Source organism: Sinocyclocheilus grahami, unplaced genomic scaffold, assembly GCF_001515645.1.
Source record: "Sinocyclocheilus grahami isolate Dianchi unplaced genomic scaffold, SAMN03320097.WGS_v1.1 scaffold255.1, whole genome shotgun sequence".
Classification (NCBI taxonomy): Eukaryota; Metazoa; Chordata; class Actinopteri; order Cypriniformes; family Cyprinidae; genus Sinocyclocheilus; species Sinocyclocheilus grahami.
In genome coordinates, this window is record NW_015505434.1 from 2,504,866 (window position 1) to 2,515,077 (window position 10,212).

At 35.5% G+C, this 10,212-nt stretch overlaps 1 pseudogene; it reads left to right on the top strand.

Annotated features, from left to right (window-relative positions):
- The window catches only part of LOC107598774 (glycogenin-1-like), a 15,038-nt pseudogene extending 6,127 nt beyond the window's left edge, over positions 1–8,911 (top strand).
- The last annotated feature ends 1,301 nt before the right edge of the window (positions 8,912–10,212 follow it).

Consider the following 10,212-nt stretch of genomic DNA (forward strand, 5'->3'; position numbering starts at 1 on the left):
CTCACACACACACATGCGCGGTCGCACACACACATACACACACGATGCGCAAAACTCCGCATTTGAACAGTCAATAGCAAATACTTAAACTAATAACAAAACAGTAGCTGATTCAGAAGCGCCAGATTGTCATAGCAAAGTCAGAATGACCTCCTCTCCTAGGTTCACGAAACGGTCGTCCATAAAATGCATTGCTGTTCTGTTGTAAGTAATCTTAAAGATTCCTAAATGCATCTACTTTCGGAAGGCCAAATAAAGTGCTTTTGCTTTCACCTAGAAACACACAGCGTCTCCCTGACATGGCTGCATCGACACTAACTGTAGTTACTGAAACCACGCCTTCTTTCTTTGCATGCACATTTGGGCGCATTATGCAAATATTCCCACATAGTGACCTAGATATGTGGGGGCGTGTTAGAACGAGCCGTTTTAGGGGGGTGTGGCAGAGTCTTAACTTTGATAAAGAATGGCTCTTTGGTTTTGAGACTTTAGTCTTTGCAACTTCAGGGATCTTATCTATTCACGAACAGCTTGTAACACTCCAAAGAGAAAGGAAAACTTGAAATCGCATCATATGACCCCTTTAAAATATCAAGAGCGTTTTTTGCTATTGCAGCAGTTAAAGATCCATCCGTGCTGGATATATAGGTCCGGGTCGCTAAAGACCCGAATGTGTATTAATGATTGGTGAAAAATTCATGCATTTAAGGGTTAAAATCTATAAAGATGGAAAATTGTTTTAAATTGTAGTAATATTTCACAATAATATTGAATTATGCAATACAATTTTTACTGTAATTTGAGCAAATAAATTCAGACTTGGTGAGCATATGTGATATCTTTCATAAAACATTGAAGAATTAAAAAAAATCTTACCAGCTTAACAATATTGTATGTTTATATCTAATAAAACGGTAGGTGGAAGCCACTAGTGTGTAATGTATCTGATAAAGTATACAAATGAATGACGATTCTGGCTGTGAACTTAAGATCATAGCATTTTACTTTAAAAAGGGATGTGTAGTTCCCTTCATCTTTTTCCTCATTAATAAAATAAAAATAACATGGAATGAGTTTAAAATTATGGGATACCAACTCGCTTCTGTATCATTTACTATATATATATATATATATATATATATATATATATATAATATCCTATACACACATTTTAAGTAGAATGGAATAATTTGACCAGATAAAATGTCTTTAATTGTTACTGTAAATGCTGCTAAAGATGGATAAACTTATATATCTGACAATAATACACACACAAGGCAAATGCATTGAGTGCGTGTGTAATACACCTCTTGAACCATGAACCACAGAAATTATTGAAGATTTATTGTATGTATAACATTTATTATTTTAAATATGCCTTCCTTCTGATTCCAACATCAGGAAAGAGTGGATGAACTTTATTTTTAATAAAAGGTCCAGACCGTGTCAGTAAGAACTTGGTCATCTGTTCACTTCATTTTACCGTGGATTCGTTTACAAACAAGAACAAATTCTTGTGTGTTCTTGGATGCAGACACACTTGTGAGTGCTTAATTATGTTTAGATAACAGTAAAGGGATCGGTCTGTGCAGCGCCGATGCATCTCGATTCGAAAGCATGAAGAGCCGTCTGCTCTATAGCTCTGGCAGCACTTAAAGATTTGTCACCTTTGGTCAATTTAATGTGTTGTTGCCAATTTTCTTTTATATGGATTATATGCTTTCTGTTACAATTCCTCACCTAGTAGATAACAATTTACTATTTTCTCTCCCAAAGTTCTCAGCAACCTGCTCCGTTCATCGTAACTGCATTGGATCTGCACATTGAAATAATATATGCACACTGAGCATGTACATCTATGGAGAGCCTAATCATATGGGAAACATCTGTTACACAAAAGGCTGGTTTAAGACAGTTTTAAAAATCTTAGTGTAAGTGTGTTTTTGTTTTATTTTTATTTTTTATTTGGATTATCGAAGTTGTATTGACTGATCTTTATTTTAAGAATGTATTTTTTTTTCTGTATTCAACCTTTTTTTTGTAACAAATATTTAATCTTTGGAGGAAGTAGAGTAATATGTCACTAAATGGCTCGGTGTTCTTTTTGTTTTACAAATAGTGCCAATGTAAGATACTGCACTTTAAAATGGCATTGTTACTATTTTTGTAGAATATATATATATATATATATATCTTATACACACATTTTAAGTAGAATGGAATAATTTGACCAGATAAAATGTCTTTAATGTTACTGTAAATGCTGCTAAAGATAGATAAACTTATATATCTGACAATAATACACACACACAAGTACGTGTGTAATACACCTCTTGAACCATGAACCACAGAAATTATTGAAGATGTATGTATAATATTTATTATTTTGAATATGCCTTCCTTCTGATTCCAACATTAGGAAATTATTATTAATTATTTATTTTTAATAAAAGTTCCAGACCGTGTCAGTAAGAACTTGGTCATCTGTTCACTTCATTTTACCGTGGATTCGTTTACAAACAAGAACACATTCTTGTGTGTTCTTGGATGCAGACACACTTGTGAGTGCTTAATTATGTTTAGATAACAGTAAAGATGGTTTTATGTCATCGATCGGTCTGTGCAGCGCCGATGCATCTCGATTCGAAAGCATGAAGAGCCGTCTGCTCTATAGCTCTGGCAGCACTGTGATGTCATGCACCACCGATCGGTTTGCACACTGCCGCTTCAAGTCGAACACACCTATACAGTTGATTCGTGACGAACATGATGCAGGACAACAACTCACGGCGTGATGGAGCCTATAGAATGCAGTTAGCCTACATGACCTAAAAATGCAAGATATTGGGAAAAAATGTATGAGATTTTGTCTCATGTTTATATAATATATAGGCTAGTTAAGGCATATCACACGAGCAACGAGTGCAATATCAGATGAGTGCTGTTTTTGCACAACAGTTCACTAAACAATCTTAAGTATTGTTTTAGTCACAATAGTGTCTGTTTTTGCTCCGTTTTATTTCTTATTAAAGCCACAGCAAAACTGTTGTGCGTCTCCAAGCAACACACAACTTATGAATGAATCCGCCTTTTAAAGGAATAGGGTGAACCAATGATGCAATGGCCAATTCATAAAGAGAGCCATTTACTGCATTCATGAATGAATCAGCCGTTTGAGCCAATCGAATGAATGAATCAATGACTTATTCATTAAGACATTTACTGGCACCCACTGGCAGTTTCATTAGTGTTTCATTAAAAAATTATATCATATTTACATATTAATAAAAAAAATCTGAAAATAAAATTAAAAAATCCATATTAATGAAAAACTCATTAAAGGGATAGTTCACAAAAATAAATAAACACAACTGAAAAAAAGACAATGCAAAAAAAAAATCTTTCTAAAGCTACTTTTTATAATGTTTATTTCATGCATTTCTCATGTAATACAATGGCTTTAAATGATTTTTTTGTGGGTAATTTCCCAGCCAAATTTGATGTGCAGATTTTAAAGTTTAAAGGCTTTTTATTTGGCAAATGTTTATGTAAAAGGACTGTAGACACATCAACTTGATATCAATAGCATTAGGGAATCAAACATGCACATTAAATTTAAAGGGGTCATATGTTGCTAAAAAGAACATTATTTTGTGTATTTGGTGTAATGAAATGTGTTTATGCAGTTTAATGTTAAAAAAACATTATTTTCCACATACTGTACATTATTGTTTCTCCTCTACGCCGGCCGGAGCGACGAGACAAAAACATTAAAAGCCATTATAAACGAGGCATTTGTTGCATCCAGTGGGGACATAATTACAGATTATAATGACTTATACTCTTATAACTACATTGCATCGCGCCGTGTAAACATAAAACTATGTCTGCATTTGTGATTGGAGAAATGACAAACTACAAACGCTACTCTACACTGCTCAAAACTCGTGTTTGAATCATCAGTGGCAAATTCTTTAAATATAAAAACTTACTTACAGTCTGTGAGTCAGAAGAGCTGGCATTGTAGTCTACTCTCCCAGGATCAGGAAACAGTCCTCCATAAAATGCGCTGGACAGATGGGCATATTTGGGTTGAACTGTTCTGGAACAGTGTTGTAAATACAACTTAACCACTGATTTATAGTCGTGTCCTCTTTTGGAAGGCCAAACAAAGTAGTTTTGCTTTCACAACGAAACACAGCGTCACATACGGCAGGCTAGAGTGAGCGGAGGCCAGCTTGAGTGAGCAGCAGCTGGTGGGCTTGCGGCAACCACATGTGACGACCCCGGGCTGGACTCCGCTTTGTCCACGGTGAAAGCCGATCTGGCGATCCACAGCGTGAAGTTGATGTATTTCCTCAGCGACCTGCACGGATCGGCTCCAGGCATGACGAAGCGGATATTGTCCTCTTTTGGAAGGCCAAACAAAGTAGTTTCGCTTTCACAACGAAACACACAGTGCCTTCACGACATGGCGGTGGCGGCAACAACAATACTACAGTGAGAATAAAAGTTACGCCTTCTTTCTTTGCGTGAACATTTGGGAGGCGTTATGCAAATCTTCCCACATAGTGACATAGACATGTGGGGACATGTTAGAACGAGTCGTTTTAGGTAGGAGTGGTTGACTCTTAACTTTTATAAAGAACATCTCTTTGGATTTGAGACTTTAGTCTTTGCTACTTTACAGATCTTCTTTATGCACCAAGAGCTTGTAACAAAATTGAAAATTGCAACTGAAATTGCATCGTATGACCCCTTTAAATAAATATAAAAAAATGCAAAAGCAATAATATAGTTAACAATAGTCCATTTGCACATATGTTACAGTGCAGGTAAACTACAGACTTTCAGAGGATAATGCATGAGGTGTTGGTCCCAAAATTTGGCTGTAATATAATTCTTTGCTGCAGGTACTGTGTAATGTTGAGCTGTTTGAATATGAAGAATTGTCTGCTGCACCTGATCCAGGCTGGCCAGATTGCTTCAACTCTGGGGTATTTGTGTTTAGGCCCTCCCTGAATACCCACATCCAAATACTGGAACACGCCGCACAGCACGGCAGCTTTGATAATGAATCACACGGTTATATTTAGCTGATATTACATTCAAATCTTTTAAGTTCGGTCTAAGTTTGAATGCGCTCAAAGCCTGTTGGAACTTGAATTAGCCTCAAATGCCGTTTTGTCACATTTGTATTTTTTAATCTTTAAAAACAAGAACACCATATATACATTACCATTCAAAAGTTTCAGTAAGATTTTATTTGAAAGCAATTAATACGTTTATTCAGTATGTTGATTGATCAAAAGTGACAGTAAAGACATTTATACTATTTCAAAAGGTTTCAAATAAATGCTGTTCTTTAGAACTTTCTATTCATATACATTACTATGTCATGTCTTGTCCAGTATAGGAGGAGACCAGGGTGTTTTAAACACTTTCTTCAGTGACTGGGCAGTAAAAGATATCAGAAAGCATTTATCAATTGTGTACAACCTCACAGTAGGCACTGTTTAAACATATTTGCCAGCATTTCAGCAGTAAGTATTCATGCAAACTTTTATTAAGTATTCCTTATGTTATGTATTTGTGTACTGTTTAGTAACTAATCCCATATTACATTAAACACATACATGTATGACAGATAGACATTCTGGTTTTGTACAGGTATGGCTACCATGCAAAATTTGTCCACTTCTTGGGTGGGACCAAGCCCTGGCACCTTTCATATGACCCACAAGCTGCCAATGAGTCATCTTTTAGGGATTCTATCAAGAACTTTCAGCAATTTATACATTTATGGTGTGACAGCTACAAGTTAAAAAGGATGACAATAATGAAGACTATGTAAGACTGCACTCACATCAGATATCTTGTTTTCATTTTGTTCACAGTAATAATACCTACGTGGCCCAATTGACTGTTCTTATGACATATAGTTATGCATTTTGCATACACTTTTATCAAAAATGACTTCCATTGTATTCAAGGAATATTTTATCAGTTTATTCATCCCTGGGAATCATTAACCAAAGTTAATGCAAATAATCACTTTGAACCATAGGGATAGGGTCCCACTTTATATTAAGTGGCCCTAATACCTGTGTACTTGCATAGTAACTAGATGTGTACGTAGTATGTAATCACAGTGTTAGTACACATTGGTACATAGTATCTACAGCTGTAATTTTTCTGTAACGACACACAACCCTCCGAATGGTTTGTGTAAGTACAAATGTGTAACTGGACATATATAACTACATTTTGTAACAACAATATGTATAAGAGTAATTGGAACAGTTTGATTCAGGCGGTGGAAATGGATAGGTTTAGGGGTGGAAATTGGATCCAGGGGGTGGAAACGGGTAGGTTTGGAGGAGTTGGATCTCAAGTTGGTGGAGTTGGTGCACCACTGTAATACCAGTGTACTTACATGGTAACTCCTCAGGAACTGTCCACTTTATATAAAGTGTAACATTCTGGACACCAACCACAATTTATATGTAAAGCCTAACTTACTAGCCGCTGCTGTGTAACATCCGAGTAATTACATGGTAAATCTATAGGAATTGCTTACTTAATATAAAGTGTAACACTTTCTTTACCAAAAAGTGCTGTTACCAATGTCCTGTTCCACATTTGTATTTACACATACCATTCAGTGGGTTGTTACATATATGAAGAGTTCAGATGCAAAAGCCTCTAAGTGCCATATGAAATTGTCATCTAAAATGAGCATTTTTCATCAGGCTGCTATGTTTAGGTTCAGTTATTTTACCATAATGGCAATGTACAGGTCATTTTCTATGCAATTAATGTGAAAAAACTGAACATAAATATAGGGGCCTGATAAAAATGCTCATTTTAGAAGAAAATTTCAGATGGCATTTAGAGGCTTTTGCATTTGAACTCTTCTGACCTAATATTAAATTGTTTTGAAGCCCACCACAGAGAAATGATGACACCCTCTCCACCTCTCCAAGATCTGACTTTGGACTCACTGACAATCATCTCATCTCAAATGTCTGAGGAATCTGTATGTCGTACTGCCCATTGAGAGAAATCAAGGTTGGAAGAACTGAAATGAAGAATTGTGAAAAATAACATTATGTAGTCTTGATTTGCCTCTCGCTTTGAGTCTCTTTCTGAATCAACTCCAACTTCCTTAAAAGTATTGTGCCCTCTTTTAGACAAATCCAGGGACAAACCCAACAGTGACTCACCAACAACACAAAGAATACAACCAGTTCAGAGTGATGCAAAAACACAGTGAATGTGAAGAGATCAGTTTACATGCAACGCAAAGGCCAGTGATTAAACTGGACCAGAACCTTTTGATTTAAGTAAAGGATAAAATTATTGTCAGTTTGCTGTCCATTCATTCAATCCATTTCCTGTATACTCCAGTGCAGATTTAGTTTGAACCAGTATACACATTCCATTACCTCACAAGCGTGTACATGCTTTATGAATTAAAATGCATTACATTAAAAGGTTAGTTCACCAAAAAATGAAAATTAGCCCATAAATTACTCACCCTCAAGTCATCCTAGATGTATATGACTTTCTTCTTTCAGACGGAGTTATTTAAAAATTTGTCTTTGATCTTTCATGCTGTTTAATGCCACTCAGCTGGTGTTGCATGCATCAGTCCAAAAGAAGTTAAATAAAAAGTGCCCATCCATAAAAAAAGCCCTGGAGGTATTCCCCATGTCCCAATCCTGCACCAGCCTCCAGGGTGCCCACCCCCCTTCCAGGAGGGGGGAGTAATGTCAGACTCTGTTCCGTGTCTGTGTGTGTTTTCTTCCCCCACGTGCTCCAGGTTATGTTTATTTCCTTATTTGGCTTCCTGTTCCTTTCCTGATTGTGTTATCATTTGTTCCAGGTGTTCCCCGTTCTGTTCCATTGTTCCCAGGTGTGTCCCATTAGTTTCAGTGTATTTAAAGTGTTTTCTGCCCCTCGTTGCCCGTCCCGGTATTGATCGTCAATCTCCATGTCCTACGTGTTATTCCTGTGGTGTCAATGTCAATAAAGGCTGTGTATCCTGATTCTCCAGCATTCCCCTCGTTCCTTGTTCCTCGCTCCACACCGTAGGCGCACAGTGACACTTATGGGGAAAATGAATGGTTATGTTGTTGCATTTCTTTTAATACTCATTACATCTTTCCAATATACTTTAGTATCTGAGCTTCTTTCAAAAAGTAAAAATTGGTTAATAAAAGAAAAAAATCAGCTTTATTATAATTAACCAAAACCATAAAAATGCATTTGTGGTATTTGAAATAAAATAAACTGAAAAATAAAATAAAATATAAAAATACTTGCAATTATTTCATTTCAGCTAGTTGGTAAGGCCACATTTCTCATTTTCATTTAGTTTACCTTGATTTACTAAAATAACCAGATCTGAAATAAAAATTATAGATAAAAAAAGATAATACAAATGACTGAACAAAAATAACAACAAAATTACTAAAACTTCAACTAAAATATAAATAGAAAATGTAAAGATAAAAACGAATTCAAAATATGAATAAAAACTACAATAGTATTAAAAAAAATATTCTAAAATAAAATAACACTGCTTCACAAAATTAACTTTGAGATTGGTCTGTTTTTATAAATACTGCCATCTAATGGTGGCTCATTAATGCAGTTTTTAGACTTGAATTTGCAGTCATGTATCCACCAGTATCTCCCCCCACAGAACTACATATAATTATGATTTTGATAGCAATATTGTAACTAAAGTTAGATTTTATCATGGTCCCTTGAATTGCAGGCAGCTGCTGAGACAGAGGTGGACGACCTGGAGCATCGAAGCATGTGGGAGGAAGGTCGCGCTGATTATATGGGCAAAGACGCTTTTAACAACATCATGAGGAAACATGACCTGTTCCTTTATTAATTTTGTGTGTATGTGCTGGATGTGTTTATGAGATTATGTAAAAGACTGTCAATATATAGTTCCGTTTATACTGTATGCCTATCATCATCTCAACTGTTACATTTTCACCTCCTCATATATAGCTTTTTTTCTACCTCTGATTCACTCTACCTTTCTACCTATTTGCCACAATCACTGGATCATATCAAAAATGCTATGAAAAATGTCTCATATACAAACAATCTTGTAATTTAGTTTCTGTATTATAAGTCTATATGTGATAAGATCTTTCTGTATGATTTAGCCTTTGCTGTGATCTTTTGTTTGCAGTTTTTGTAAAGCATTGACTGTAAATATTCTCTATAGCTTGTTAGGGGAGACATTATGAATTACCATTACAAATCAATTAAAGTATTAATCAATTAGTATTAAATCATGAGAAAAGAATCAAGAGCATGATTTAGTAGTTGTCAATGTCCAACAAAAATCATGTAACAAATCATTCAACCAAGAGGAAATGTGCCTAACAAACTATAGTCTTCAACAGGTCTTTCTTTGCAGTGCCCTAGAGCAAAATTGTCATATTTTTGCCACTAGAGGTCAGGCTATAAACACTCTCTAGCTTTTACACCCCCACAAACTCCACTGGTAGAGCATAACAGTCTGAGGCAAAATTGTCATCTATCAAAAGGTGATAAATCATAAAGGATTATTCCTGGGAGTTTTATAAAACATAATTATCTCTCTCCAGAGATGCTTAACACAACCCTGTCTCCAACTCTTATCTGCCAGACACCACAAACTTTTATGGTAAGCAAACTTAGTGGCCAGACAAAGTCAAAGACATCAGCATGTTCTATGATGGAACCAAATTTTGTTAAACCCTTGTTTTAATATTAGATCAATTTATTACCCTCTGGATCTGCCCTGTTAACATGACAGCTCTTTGAAGTCATTAACTATTTATACTTATGTTACTCAGTCATTTAGAGAGCATCTTTCATTTGATTTGGTTCAATAAATCATGCCAGTCACAGTATATTGAGGTCTTCCCTTCTGAATGATCTTTCTCTCTTCATATGTTCTAAACTGAGCACAAGAGAGATCTGATTGCATTCTGATTCACTCTAAATATGTGTATTTATTTTTAACCATTACTGTAGTAAAACAATATCAATAAAAATTAAATATCATATATAAATTATATAAGTTCTGACAATACAACAGCCGTTTTCACATCCCCAGGTTTGGATTGTGAATGCATAGCAGGGTACACTTTTGTAAACGTAATTATAGCAAATATAAATTTTGCATTCCACTTG